The 12,234-nt window shown below is 47.3% G+C and overlaps 1 long non-coding RNA gene across 1 annotated transcript; it reads left to right on the forward strand.

Annotated features, from left to right (window-relative positions):
• Positions 1-200: 200 nt before the first annotated feature.
• Positions 201-11,315, forward strand: LOC143828845 (uncharacterized). Its single transcript, XR_013227932.1, has 3 exons — positions 201-356; positions 876-1,020; positions 11,090-11,315. It is a non-coding gene; the product is annotated as an uncharacterized LOC143828845 (long non-coding RNA).
• The last annotated feature ends 919 nt before the right edge of the window (positions 11,316-12,234 follow it).

Here is a 12,234-nt window from a genome sequence, read left to right on the forward strand (position 1 = left end):
CCCTAACAGCTGCCTGCAGCCTTTCCAGGTCCTGGGGGAGGGGGAGGCCCTCCACAGAGTTCTCCTACCCCAGAGCCCTCTGTATTCCTGAATGCAACGGGCTTGGCCCCTAGTACCTTAAATAAAACTTTATTGGTCTTAAAGGTGGTGCTGGACTTCAGTTTTGTTCTACTGCTTCAGACCAACATGGCAACCTACGTGAATCTTCTGATTTCTTCTTTGCAGCCTGCCTTTTGGTTGATGATGGAGCCGAGGAACAGAAAATCTTGAACAATTTCAATTCCATCATCATCAGCCTTAAAGTTGTGCAGTTCCCCAGCGGTCATTACTTTTGTCTTCTTGAGGCTTCAGGAGAGGTGCGTGGAATGTAAATTAGCGTTCAGATCAATATGGGTTTCGCAGGAAGCAAATCTTAGCTGGTCTAGAAAGAAGTCAATCTCATTTTGTTCAATAGCGCTTACTCCCAGGATGGCCTTCTCTGGACTGTAGCCATGGTTACACCGTGAATGGAAAGAAAGAAAGAAAGAAAGAAAGAAAGAAAGAAAGAAAGAAAGAAAGAAAGAAAGAAAGAAAGAAAGAAAGAAAGAAAGAAAGAAAGAAAGAGAAAGGGGACAGACAGGCAGACATTTTAAGTCTGATGCATGCCACAGTTCAAAATCTGTCTTCCAGTCTTCAGTTGCTTTGTGCAAATTTTCATGAGTCATTTCCAAGTTGCTAGTCCATACAGAAAACACCTTGACAAGTTGGAGGCCCTTGCCACAGTTCACCGGCCTGGGTCCTAACTACGTTTTCCACTAGCAGAAATGTGCATGCTTTTGAGGATGAACTGCTGTCATTTCCCCCTTCTGACTGCAGACCACCAATTCATTCCCCAGCTGTTCCTGGAGTACCCTGATGCCCCTTCCTCCCTAGGCGGTTTTTATGGGGCACAGTGATATTCAGTGGGATTGAGGAAAGCTCCACGCAGCTCCTGCTAAGCCAGATCCCTTCCAGCATCCCAGAGTTGTGCCTGTGCATCTGGTAAGAGAATTTTAAATAATACACACGGGAAACTCCATAATCTAAAGGGGCATTTGGGAGATTAAACACGAGGAGCTCCAAGCTGTTAAGCTCCTCGATAGCAAACAGTGATTTGAAAAGGTCTTTTGATGGCTGGCCTGACCCACAGATTCCCGCCTCCCCCTTTATTGGCTGTCTGGTTCCCTCTTGGTCGCAGCCCCACCCCAGTCCTTATCGAAACATTCCACCCATTGCAGAAACTTCTGCAGAAAAGGTTCAGGCACTTCTGCCCCAGCGATGACCTTGACACAAACCAGATGGCTCCATCGGCAAGAAGAGAACCTGGTTGTTCTTTAATTGAGCTGGACGCCCTTCCTGTCCTCCATCATCTCCTTACACTCCAGTTCCCAAGAGTCCCTATTATATATTTATTGGAAAAGATTTTTATGCTGCCTTTCTGCCCAGTTTACAATCCCCAAGGGCAAAGAACAATAAAAAAGAAGAAGAGTTTCTTCTTATATGCTGCTTTTTTCTACCTGAAGGAGTCTCAAAGTGGCTTACAATCGCCTTCCCCTTTCCTCTCCCCACAACAGGCACCCTGTGAGGGAGGTGAGGCTGAGAGAGCCCTGATATTACTGAAGGAGAAGAAGAGTTGGTTCTTTTATGCCGCTTTTCACTATCAGAAGGAGTCTCAAAATGGTCTCCTTCCGTTTCCTCTCCCCCCAACAGACACCAGGTGAAGGAGGTAAGGCTGAGAGAGCCCTTATATTACTGCTCGGTCAGAACAGCTGGACAGTCTCCAAGGGCAGCCCCACATAAACCGCATTGCAATATTCTAATCTAATTGTTACCAGGACATGCACCACAGTAGCAAGATCTGTTTTGGCCAAGAAAGCCTGCAGCTGGCTCACTGGTCCAAGCTGCTCAAAGGGACCCCTGGCCACTGAAACCACTTGCTTTTCCAGCAGGAGATTGTAGTCCAGCACTTCCCCCTCCCCAAGCTATAAACCTGCACCTTTAGGAAGAGCGGAAGCCCCTCCAGAACTGTTCAATTTTTGCCCACCAGCAGCATCTCCATGCACGTCACTCATTTTGATGACAAATTATGGATGGGAGCCAAAGAGTCTCCAAACAGATATCCACTTACGTCTCCAAGCAGACATACAATTTCATACTCAGTAGAAAACATTGAAAAACAACCATGTCATGGGGGAAAGCATTTGCTTTCATTCTTGTTCATCCGTCACATTCAATCACCCATCTTTGGCCATTTTTGGCAAATCATAATGATGTAAGCTACACCAGCAGAGGTTGAAAACTTACAATGTTTGCCATTCCCAAGGTCGGTGAAGTCCAAAGGGAATCATAGAATCCTGGAACCATAGAGTTGGAAGGGGCCACACAGGCCATCTAGTCCAGCCCCCTGCTTAATGCAGGATCAGCCACAAGCATCCAGACATCAAAAGGGAGACGTCAAAAGGGAGGGATTGTGGCCCAGTTGCAGAGCATCTGCTTTGTCTGCAGAAGGTGCCCAGCTCAGTCTGTGCCATCCCAGCTTAAAGGATCTGCTAGTAGGTGATGTGAATGACTTCCGTTTGAGACCCTGGAGAGCTACAGCCAGAACAGGGAGTACTTCACAGACCAGTGGCTTGATTTGCTATAAGGCAGCTTCATGGACTCATTACTCTTTATGCTAAGTAGAGTTAGTTAGATCCATCAAATCTGGGCTGATTCTGCCCATACTTTGTTTTTCCGTTGTGGATCCTGCTGAATTCAGATCAATTTGAACTCGGGTCTTCCTCTATCCTCCCCCCAATTGAAACAGAAAGCATTCTACACTTGATTGGGGAAGCTTAGAGTGGGGAAGGGAGCCAAATGCAGCAGGAGTCTCTTTCTTTTCTTGAACGAGATGGGGAGAGAGAGAGAGAACTGGAGACAGCAGCCTCACAGGGGGAAATAAATCCAAGAGGCAAGTCACAAGTTACACAGTGACTGGACAGGAAGGAAGGAAGGAAGGAAGGAAGGAAGGAAGGAAGGAAGGAAGGAAGGAAGGAAGGAAGGAAGCTGTACTTTATGACTTAAAGCAAGGGTAGCCCAACCTCTTTGAGCCTGGAGGCACTTTTGGAACGCTAACTAATGTGTGATAGGCAGAGCCACAAAATGGCTGGCACAGGAGGGGGAGCTAGCCACAAAATGGCTGCTGTAGCTTGCCTTCAGTCACCCAGTAAAGATCCTTGTGTTGCGCTGGCAGTTGGTTCAAAGCAAGGTTTTTAATAATCAGCACACTCAGTCAAATCTCCAATGGCCAGTCAGACGCCTTGCTGGGGAAAAGCTCCAGCTGCGCCCATCTTCTTTCTTAAAATGCTGGACAGGCACCAGACAGCTACTGATTGGCATCAGGTTGGGGATCCCTGCCTTCAAGCTATACCTTTGAGGAAAAAGTTTCGGCAGCAAGGTCTGCGTACAAGGTGATAGATCTCAGCAACTCGTGCATCGAAGAGCACGTGCTTATTTCACTGAACAATGGCTGTGGTCTTGCAAGGACCTGTTCTGGGATAAAGCAGCTCAGGTTCTGCATTGTCCTTTTATGCTCCGAAAGAAAGTAAGAATCATTGGATCTAAGCAACCAGGGGGCAACCTATGAGATTGCCCACTCCCACCCTCCATCTCTCTATGTACTTACTCATTAAGAAAGTATTCGTGATGGAACGTCCCACCTGATTTACGGTGATCCTGTGGGATTTTCAAAGCAAGAGAAGTTCAGAGGAGGCTTGCCAATGCCTGCCTCTGTGCCATGACCCCGGACTTCCTTGCTGGTCTCCCATCCAATTATTATTATTATTATTATTATTATTATTATTATTATTATTATTATTATTATTATTATTATTATTATTATTATTATCATTATTATTATTATTATCATTATTATCATTATTATCATTATTATCATTATTATCATTATTATCATTATTATCATCATCACCATCATCATCATCATCATCATCATCATCGTCATCATCATATTCCCGGCCACTTCCTGTAGGCTCGTGGCGGGTAACAATAGTCTTAACCCAGTTAAAATACCCATTAAAAGACCTAAAAAATCACAACAAGGTGGAAAAACATTCTTATTCCCAACCCCCACTATCAGAGCAGCAGGAAGAAAGGATGGAGTGGTGTAACTTCTAGTCCCAGGGCAGGGGCGATGGCTCTCATACGCTGACCCCAGCCTCAACCGAAAGCTTGGCGGAAGAGCTTCATTTTACAGGCCCTGCGGAAAGCTGACAAATCCCGCAGGGCCCGCAGCTCACCCAGGAGCTTATTCCACCGAAAAGGCCCTAGCCCTGGTTGAGGCTAGACGCGCTTCCTTAGGGCCGGGAACGACCAGTAAGTTCTCACCCGCAGAGCATAAGGCCCTGTGGGGGACATAGGGCGACAGGCGGTCCCTCAGGTATGTGGGTCCCAACTTGCGTAAGGCCTTAAAGGTTAAAACCAAAACCTTGAATCGGATCCAAGCAGCAATTGGCAACCAATGCAGCTGCCTCAGCACAGGCTGGATATGGGCCCTCCAAGGTGTGTTAGTGAGGACCCTAGCAGCTGCATCTTGTACTAGCTGAAGTTTCCGGATCAAGGACAAGGGTCGGCCCGCGTAGAGCAAATTACAGACATCTATTCTGGAGGTGACTGTCGCATGGATCACCATGGCCAAGTGATCAGGGGACAGGTAGGGTGCTAGTAGTCGGGCCTGGCGGAGATGGAAAAACACCTGGCCGGCTACTTTCCTGACCTGCGCCTCCGTAGTCAGGGAGGCATCAATGGTCACACCCAAGTTTTTGGCCTGGGACGCGATGGTAAGATGCTCCCCTGCCAGGGTGGGTAAACATGCTTCCTGTTCCCACCCCCTTCCTCCCAGCCACAGGATCTCCGTCTTGGAGGGGTTGAGTTTCAGGGGAGTCTGCTCAAACCATTCAGTCACCGCTTCCAAACATCTGGCAAATGGATCCAGGGGAGAGTCCGGGTGGCTGTCCATAAGGAGATAGAGCTGGGTGTCATCAGCATACTGGTGACAACCCAGCCCAAAGCTCCGTACCAGTTGGGCCAGAGAGCGCATGAAGATGTTGAACAATGTGGGGGAGAGGACCGCATCCTGAGGGACCCCACAAGGGAGTCTATAGGGTCGCGCGAACTCCTCCCCACTGCAACCCTTTGGGTCCGGTTCTGGAGAAAGGAGCATATCCAGCGCAAGGCTGTGCTCTGTATCCCCGTGCTGGCTAGGTGGTGGATCAGTAACACATGGGTTGACCTTAGCGGCACCTATAAGACCAACAAAGGAATGAGCTTACGGTCTTTGGAGATGTTTAAGCAGAGGCTGGAGAGCCATCTGATGGAGAGGCTGATTCTGTGAAGGCTCAAGGGGGTGGCAGGTGACAGTGGATGAGCGAGAGGGTTGTGAGTGGCCTGCCTAGTGCAGGGGGTTGGACTAGATGACCCAGGAGGTCCCTTCCAACTCTAGGATTCTATGATTCTAAATTCCAACTAAACATCCAGAAGAATCCTGACAGATAGAGCGGCTTTATCAGTGGAACAGGCTTCCTTGGGTGGTGGTAATTTCTCCATCTTTGGAGATTTTTAAACCGAGGCTGGAGAACCATCTGACAGAGAGGCTGATTCTGTGAAGGCTCAAGGGGGTGGCAGGTGACAGTGGATGAGCGATGGGGTTGTGAGTGTCCTGCATAGTGCAGGGGGTTGGACTAGATGACCCAGGAGGTCCCTTCCAACTCTATGATTCTCTGATTCTATGTTTCTATGATTCTATGACCCTGCTCAGCTTCCAAGATCTCACAGGATTGGGCTGCTGTTTACTAAGAACGTTTCGTTGCTGCAGGATGGGGTATGCTCTGCATGCTTTTGAACATGTTTATGTCTTTGAGCAAGAACAGTGTGATGTTATTTTGTTTGAAAGCACTCTGGGGAGAGCAACATGATTAAGCACGTTGATTTCAATGTGAAAGACTGAAGCGCCAGGCATAACTTTCTCACCAAAATTAACTAGGCTGGAAGGCACTTGACTTTGCCTGGATCGTGGCCAGGGAGTTTGCACTACCAGAGGAATAGTTTGTTGCTGCTTCCAAGTTAGATCTATGGAAAACGCGAAATGCAGTATCAGAAAAAGGGCAAAAAATGCCAGGCATGTGGGAACAGCCTGTCCAGAGTGGAAAGTCTAATCCTCATGGGGAAAAAATGCAAAGCTCTGGCTGGGCATATGCTTTGGATTTTAAAGGGAACTTGCCTCTACCTCCTAATCCTTGAAGCAGAGACGACCGGTCAGCCGAAGATGAGTAGACAAGAAAAGGTAGTTTCCAAGCAGGCGATGGCAAAAACATCATTTGAACAATATAAACCAGGGGTAGTCAAACTGTGGCCCTCCAGATGTCCATGGACTACAATTCCCAGGAGCCCCCTGCCAGCGTTTGCTGGCAGGGGGCTCCTGGGAATTGTAGTCCATGGACATCTGGAGGGCCGCAGTTTGACTACCCCTGATATAAATTGTTCCTATGGACAAGTTCCTACGGACAACAGCCTTGTTTTCGTTTGAACTTCATCGGTGAACTTATCAATATAGTGTAGTATTTCTTTAAATTGGTTTTTACAATGATACTCGCGAAGTTAGTCTACAACACGCAACCTTATATTTTAAGACATATATCTTGGGTCTGCTATTATCCAAGGTCCAACCAGGTAACCCTCCTCTAAGGAATCTTATAAACCACTTATAAGATTCCCTAGAGGATTGTTACCTTGTTGGACCTTGGATATTAGTAGACTCAAGATAACGTTAGTAAAAACCAATTTAAAGAAATACTACATTGTATTGAAAAAGTTCAGTGATGAAGTTCAAACGAAAACGAGGCTGTTGTACCTAGGAACTCTTTCTGCTTATAACAGTTTATATTGCTGGAATAAAGCTTTTTGCCATTGCCAGCATGAAAACTACTTTTTCTTGTCTACTCCTAATCCTTGAAAGAATGGCCTTTTCCATGCTGAATGTCTTGAAGTGTCCTTGCTGCAGATCCGGGGTACACGGGCCAAGCTCAGGAGGTGCCAGAATTGCAGCTCTTTGATCCAGCTGATGCACATTTAGAGGTACCCTTAACAAGCGTCCCAGCTTGGCAGCTTCCCATCTATTTGGGGAATGTTTTGTCAGATGATGATATTTAAGCATCCTTAGTTGATTCATTCATGAAATATATTACAATGCCTGGCCAGCATGGCTTTCCCTGTGCAGGCGTGGGGCTGGAAATGGGTCAATGAAAAAGCTGAGCTCTTTGGTTGTTATTTCCCGCATCCCATCAAATCTTAAAAACTGGCCAGGGATTCTGGCTTTTGTTATTTGGGCATGGAATTGGGGTCACTGTGTGGGCAGGTAGTTGTGGATTTCCTGCATTCTGCAGGGGGTTGGACTAGACCCAATATTGAGATCTCTAACATCGAGATCATTGTTAGATCTATTGTATTGGTGCCACCCTCTTCTGAATATTATTCTCTCCACCAGGCTTAACTAAGATCAGAATTGTGACCACCGTCGCTATATGTTATATGTAACTTTTGCTGATGTTAATTGGGGTTTTTATGGGGATTTTATTGTCTTTTTAACTATTTATGTTGTAAACCGCCCTGAGACCTATTGGGAGAAGGGCGGTCTAAAAATTAAATAATAATAATAATAATAATAACAACAACAACAACAACAACAACAACAACAATAATAATAATAATGACCCTGGAGGTCCCTTCCAACTCTATGATTCTATGATTCTATGACACTCTCCAGGAGGAATTTAGTGTATGCCTACTCCCAATTCTTTGCTGCTGCCATTTGCATAACAACTGGTTGGTAGCACGAGCAAATTTTTGAGGGGCCATAGGTCAGCAGGGCTGCCAGCTTCCAGGGGGTCCAAAAACGAAGACCAGTTGATCCTATGAAGTCAGAAAACCTAAGGGCTGGCCGTGCAATAAATCCTCACTTATTTTGGACACATCATGCAATCAGACTCGCTAGAAAAAGCGTTAATGCTCGGCATGGTCAGCAGCAAAAGGAAACATGGTCGCCAAAGGATCCGCTGGCTCGACACGATCAAAGCCGACACAGGGATGACCATGAACCAACTAAAAGAGGCGGTCATTGACAGAGACGTGTGGCGAAGGCTTTCCTATAGAATTGCAGAGGGTCCGACACAACTGAATGGACGACATCATCATCAAAGAGTAAATGTTTAACCAGTCAAATTCTTTGAAATAATCAACCTCTTGGAGCTGAGCTAAGATGGGGACCCCAGTTCTTCGTTCCTTTTCTTCAGCTAGCTTCCAGGTGGTGCCTGGAGATCTCCTGGAATTATCTCCAGGAGACAGAGATCAGTTCACCTGGAGAAAATGGCCACTTTGGAAGGTGAACTGTATGGATCGTGTTCCATTGAAGCCCCTCCACTCCCCAAATCCCACCCTCCTCAGACTCCACCCCCAGAAATTTCCAGGTATTTCCCAACCCAGAGCAGGCAACCCTACTGGGTCAGTGGTAGAAGGTGTGCATTACATCCTGAAGGTCCCAGGTTCAATGCCCAACAGCTAAAAGGATCTATTAGCACAGTGGTTCTCAACCTGGGGGTCAGGACCCCTTTGGAGATCGAATGACCCTTTCACAGGGGTTGTGGTAGGGCAAGCAGCTTGGCCGGGGAGGGTGCCATCCACACAACAGCCTTGTGGGGTAGATCAAGATAGAGCGTTTGCCTGTCTGGAGCAGCGGAAAAGAGCGAGATTGGCATGGTGGGACAAGAGGCAGAACTGAGAAACTCCGGGGGGAAATCAATTTATACACAGTCATGAACAATGGATCTTCACGGCATTGGTCAGTTTTGGTTTAATTTCTGTGAAAGAACACTTGCATAGTTTTATGGTTGGGGGGTCAACATAACATGAGGAACTGTATTAAAGGGTCGTGGCATTAGGAAGGTTGAGAACCACTGTATTAGCAGATGATGCAAAAGATCTCCAACTGTGATCTGGAGAGCAGCTGCCAGTCAAAAGCAGAAATATTGACCCATGATAGACAATTATGACCCATGATAGACAAATCATGTTTTTAAAATGTGCCCAGGTTCAACCCCCATCATCTCCACCTAAAAGGACTAGGTAGGAGGTCATCTGTAAGACCTCAGGCCATGGTCCTGGAGAGCTGCACTAATAGACCAGTGGCCTGTTTCAACCTGTTCACAATAAACACATGTACAATCTGTGTACAGTGTATACTTGATTTTTCTTTACACATGCAATGAGTAATTCTCACATTGCATTTGACGCATTTACAACTCAAGGTGTAGAAAAGAGCCAGAGTCCAATGGCACATTGAAGGCTAACAAAATTTGGGAACTTTTGTGAGTCACTGCTCACTTCTTCAGGTACAGATAGCTGTCATGTACCCACAGCTGGGGTACATGTCTTCAGTTGAGGGGGTCTGTGTTCCCAGTGGAGATCTCCCAGCCTCCCTTCCCCATCCCTTGTTCTTTCTGCCCTCTAATGTTGCTCCTATTATCTTTCACGAATGGTAATTTTTAGTGTTGTAAGGAATGCAAACGACCTTGCCTGGCTCTTCGGACAGGGTGCTAAGACATTTGAAGAATGGTTTCACTTTGCAGCTCAGGTAACACTGCCTTTCCGTGGGAATGCCTTTTGGTGCGCAAACCCCACGGAAATGGGGGAGTGAGGGTGTTGTGGAAAACTCCATGAGGCGTCTCCTGTTGCTGCTTCCCAAGGAACCAATATACAGAGGCACCCCACTTCCGAACCCTGAGGTTCCATTTAGCCATCATGATTGATAGCTATCAAGGAATCCATAGATTTGTTCATCACCCTTTTGAAGCCCACTAGACTTGTGACTATACTGACCTGAATGGGCCTGGCTTCTTCTGCCTCATCAGGTCTTAGACGCTAATAAGTAAGAAAGCCAGCTTGGTGTAGCAGTTGAGTGGTGGCCACGAATCTGGCAAACCAGGTTTCATCCCCCACTCCTCCACATGCAGCCAGCTGGGAGACCTTGGGCCAGTCACAGTGTTGTTAGAGCCGTTCTTGCAGATCAGTTCTCTCAGAGCTCTCTCAGCCCCAGCTATCTCATGAGGTGCCTGTTGTGGGGAGAGGATGGGAAGGCAATTGTAAGCCACTCTGAGACTCCTGTGGGTAGTGAAAGGCAGGGTACAAAGAGCAGCTCTTCTTTAGGGCCAACCCTGGTTAGTACTAGTCAAGGCTATGGTCTTCCCAGTTGTAATGTATGGCTGTGAAAGTTGGACCATAAGGAAGGCCGAGCGTCAAAGAATTGAGGCTTTTGAACTCTGGTGCTGGAGAAGACTCTTGCGAGTCCCTTGGACTGCAAGGCGAACAAACCGGTCAGTCCTAGAGGAGATCAGCCCTGACTGCTCCTGAGAAGGCCAGATCCTGAGGATGAAACTCAAATACTTTGGCCACCTCATGAGAAGGAAGGACTCCCTGGAGAAGAGCCTAATGCTGGGAGCGATCGAGGGCAAAAGAAGAAGGGGACGACAGAGAATGAGGTGGCTGGATGGAGTAACTGAAGCAGTAGGTGCAAGCTTAAATGGACTCCGGGGAATGGTAGAGGACAGGAAGGCCTGGAGGATCATTGTCTATGGGGTCGCGATGGGTCGGACATTACTTCACAACTAACAACAACTTTATGCCAATAAAGGTACTGTGTGTGTGTGTGAACTAACAACAACATTTTTTTTGTCTGTTCTGGAGTTATGCTGGACCTGCTTCTTGTGCAAGCGTCCTGCATGGAAATAAAGGCATAATTCTCCCTCACCATTCCCTGTGATTTGCGGCTGCTGCTCCTTTTATGATTCCTCAAAGCATCGACAATCAATACACAAAATGCTTTGCAAGGCTCAAGGAGACACCAAACCCTGCGCCGTATAAATGAGACAGATTCAAAAGGGGATGGAGAAAGACAGGAGAAAGGAATCGTCAATTTATGCCTCCGTCGGTGTTTTTAGATGCCAATCTTTTACAATCTGTTTTAAAGGGCCTGTACACACGCTGAGATCCTGCAGGACCACTCCTCTGAGCAAATAAATCGGTACATCCAGGGATTTGATTCCGGCAGCAAGAAAGCAGGCAAACGGAAAGGCCTCCTTGAATTGGAAAAAAACCAATCTAATAAATGACGCCTGTTCTGCTGCAGCATGTTCCCCCCTGCCCGAAACTGATTCATCGGCACGTACTTTACAACTCCCCGGCAGGGGCAGAAGATTTACTGTTTCATTTCTCCTATTTTCTTCCTCACTCATAACTGGGGGGGGGGGGAGGGAGGGAATATGAATCAACCACAGAGCCCTGTGCTGCCACGGCGGTGCTATTACTGTCATCGTAACAAATCAATAGCAAGGAGCCCCGACAAGAAAGGCGCGAAGAAATGTACCCTGTGGGGCAGAGGAGTTCTAAAGAAGCAGCTGGAATAGCCAGCTTGATGCAGTGGTTAGGAGAGTGTGATTCCCCACTCCCCCACATGCAGCCAGCTGGGCACAGCACTGATAAAAGTGTTCTGACCGAGCAGTGATATCAGGGCTCCCTCAGCCTCACCCACCCCACAGGGTGTCTGTTGTGGGGAGAGGAAAGGGAAGGCGACTGTAAGCCGCTTTGAGACTCCTTCGGGTAGGGAAAAGTGGCATATAAGAACCAACTCTTCTTCTTCTTCAGTAATATCAGGGCTCTCTCAGCCTCACCTCCCTCCCAGGGTGTCTGTGGTGGGGAGAGGAAAAGGAAGGCGAATGTAAGCTGCTTTGAGCCTCCTTCAGGTAGAGAAAAGCGGTATATAAGAACCAACTCTTCTTCTTCTTCTGCATCAGCCTGGGCGACCTCCATACTTGGAGGGATGCCCTTCCTTTATCAAAAGAGCCAGTTTGCCCAGAGCAGGCCTGTGTACTGTAAGCAAGGTCCCTTGTGAACCTTCACAAGCGTTTTGCAGCCCGAAGGCTCTGCTTTGGGGGAACTCAAATACTTCCTGGTGCCCTTTTCCATAGTTTCAGTCTTGCTTGGGCCAGGAGGGTCAAGACAGAGTGCCTGACCAAAGTCAAAGAAAGGTCTCGGGGTGGGGAAGAGCAGCCGGCTTGAGCTTCTTTAACTGAAGGCAGAAAATCCTTTCATATTTTGATGGTTTGGGGAGGCATG

This window comes from Paroedura picta, chromosome 2, assembly GCF_049243985.1.
Source record: "Paroedura picta isolate Pp20150507F chromosome 2, Ppicta_v3.0, whole genome shotgun sequence".
NCBI classification, from domain to species: Eukaryota; Metazoa; Chordata; class Lepidosauria; order Squamata; family Gekkonidae; genus Paroedura; species Paroedura picta.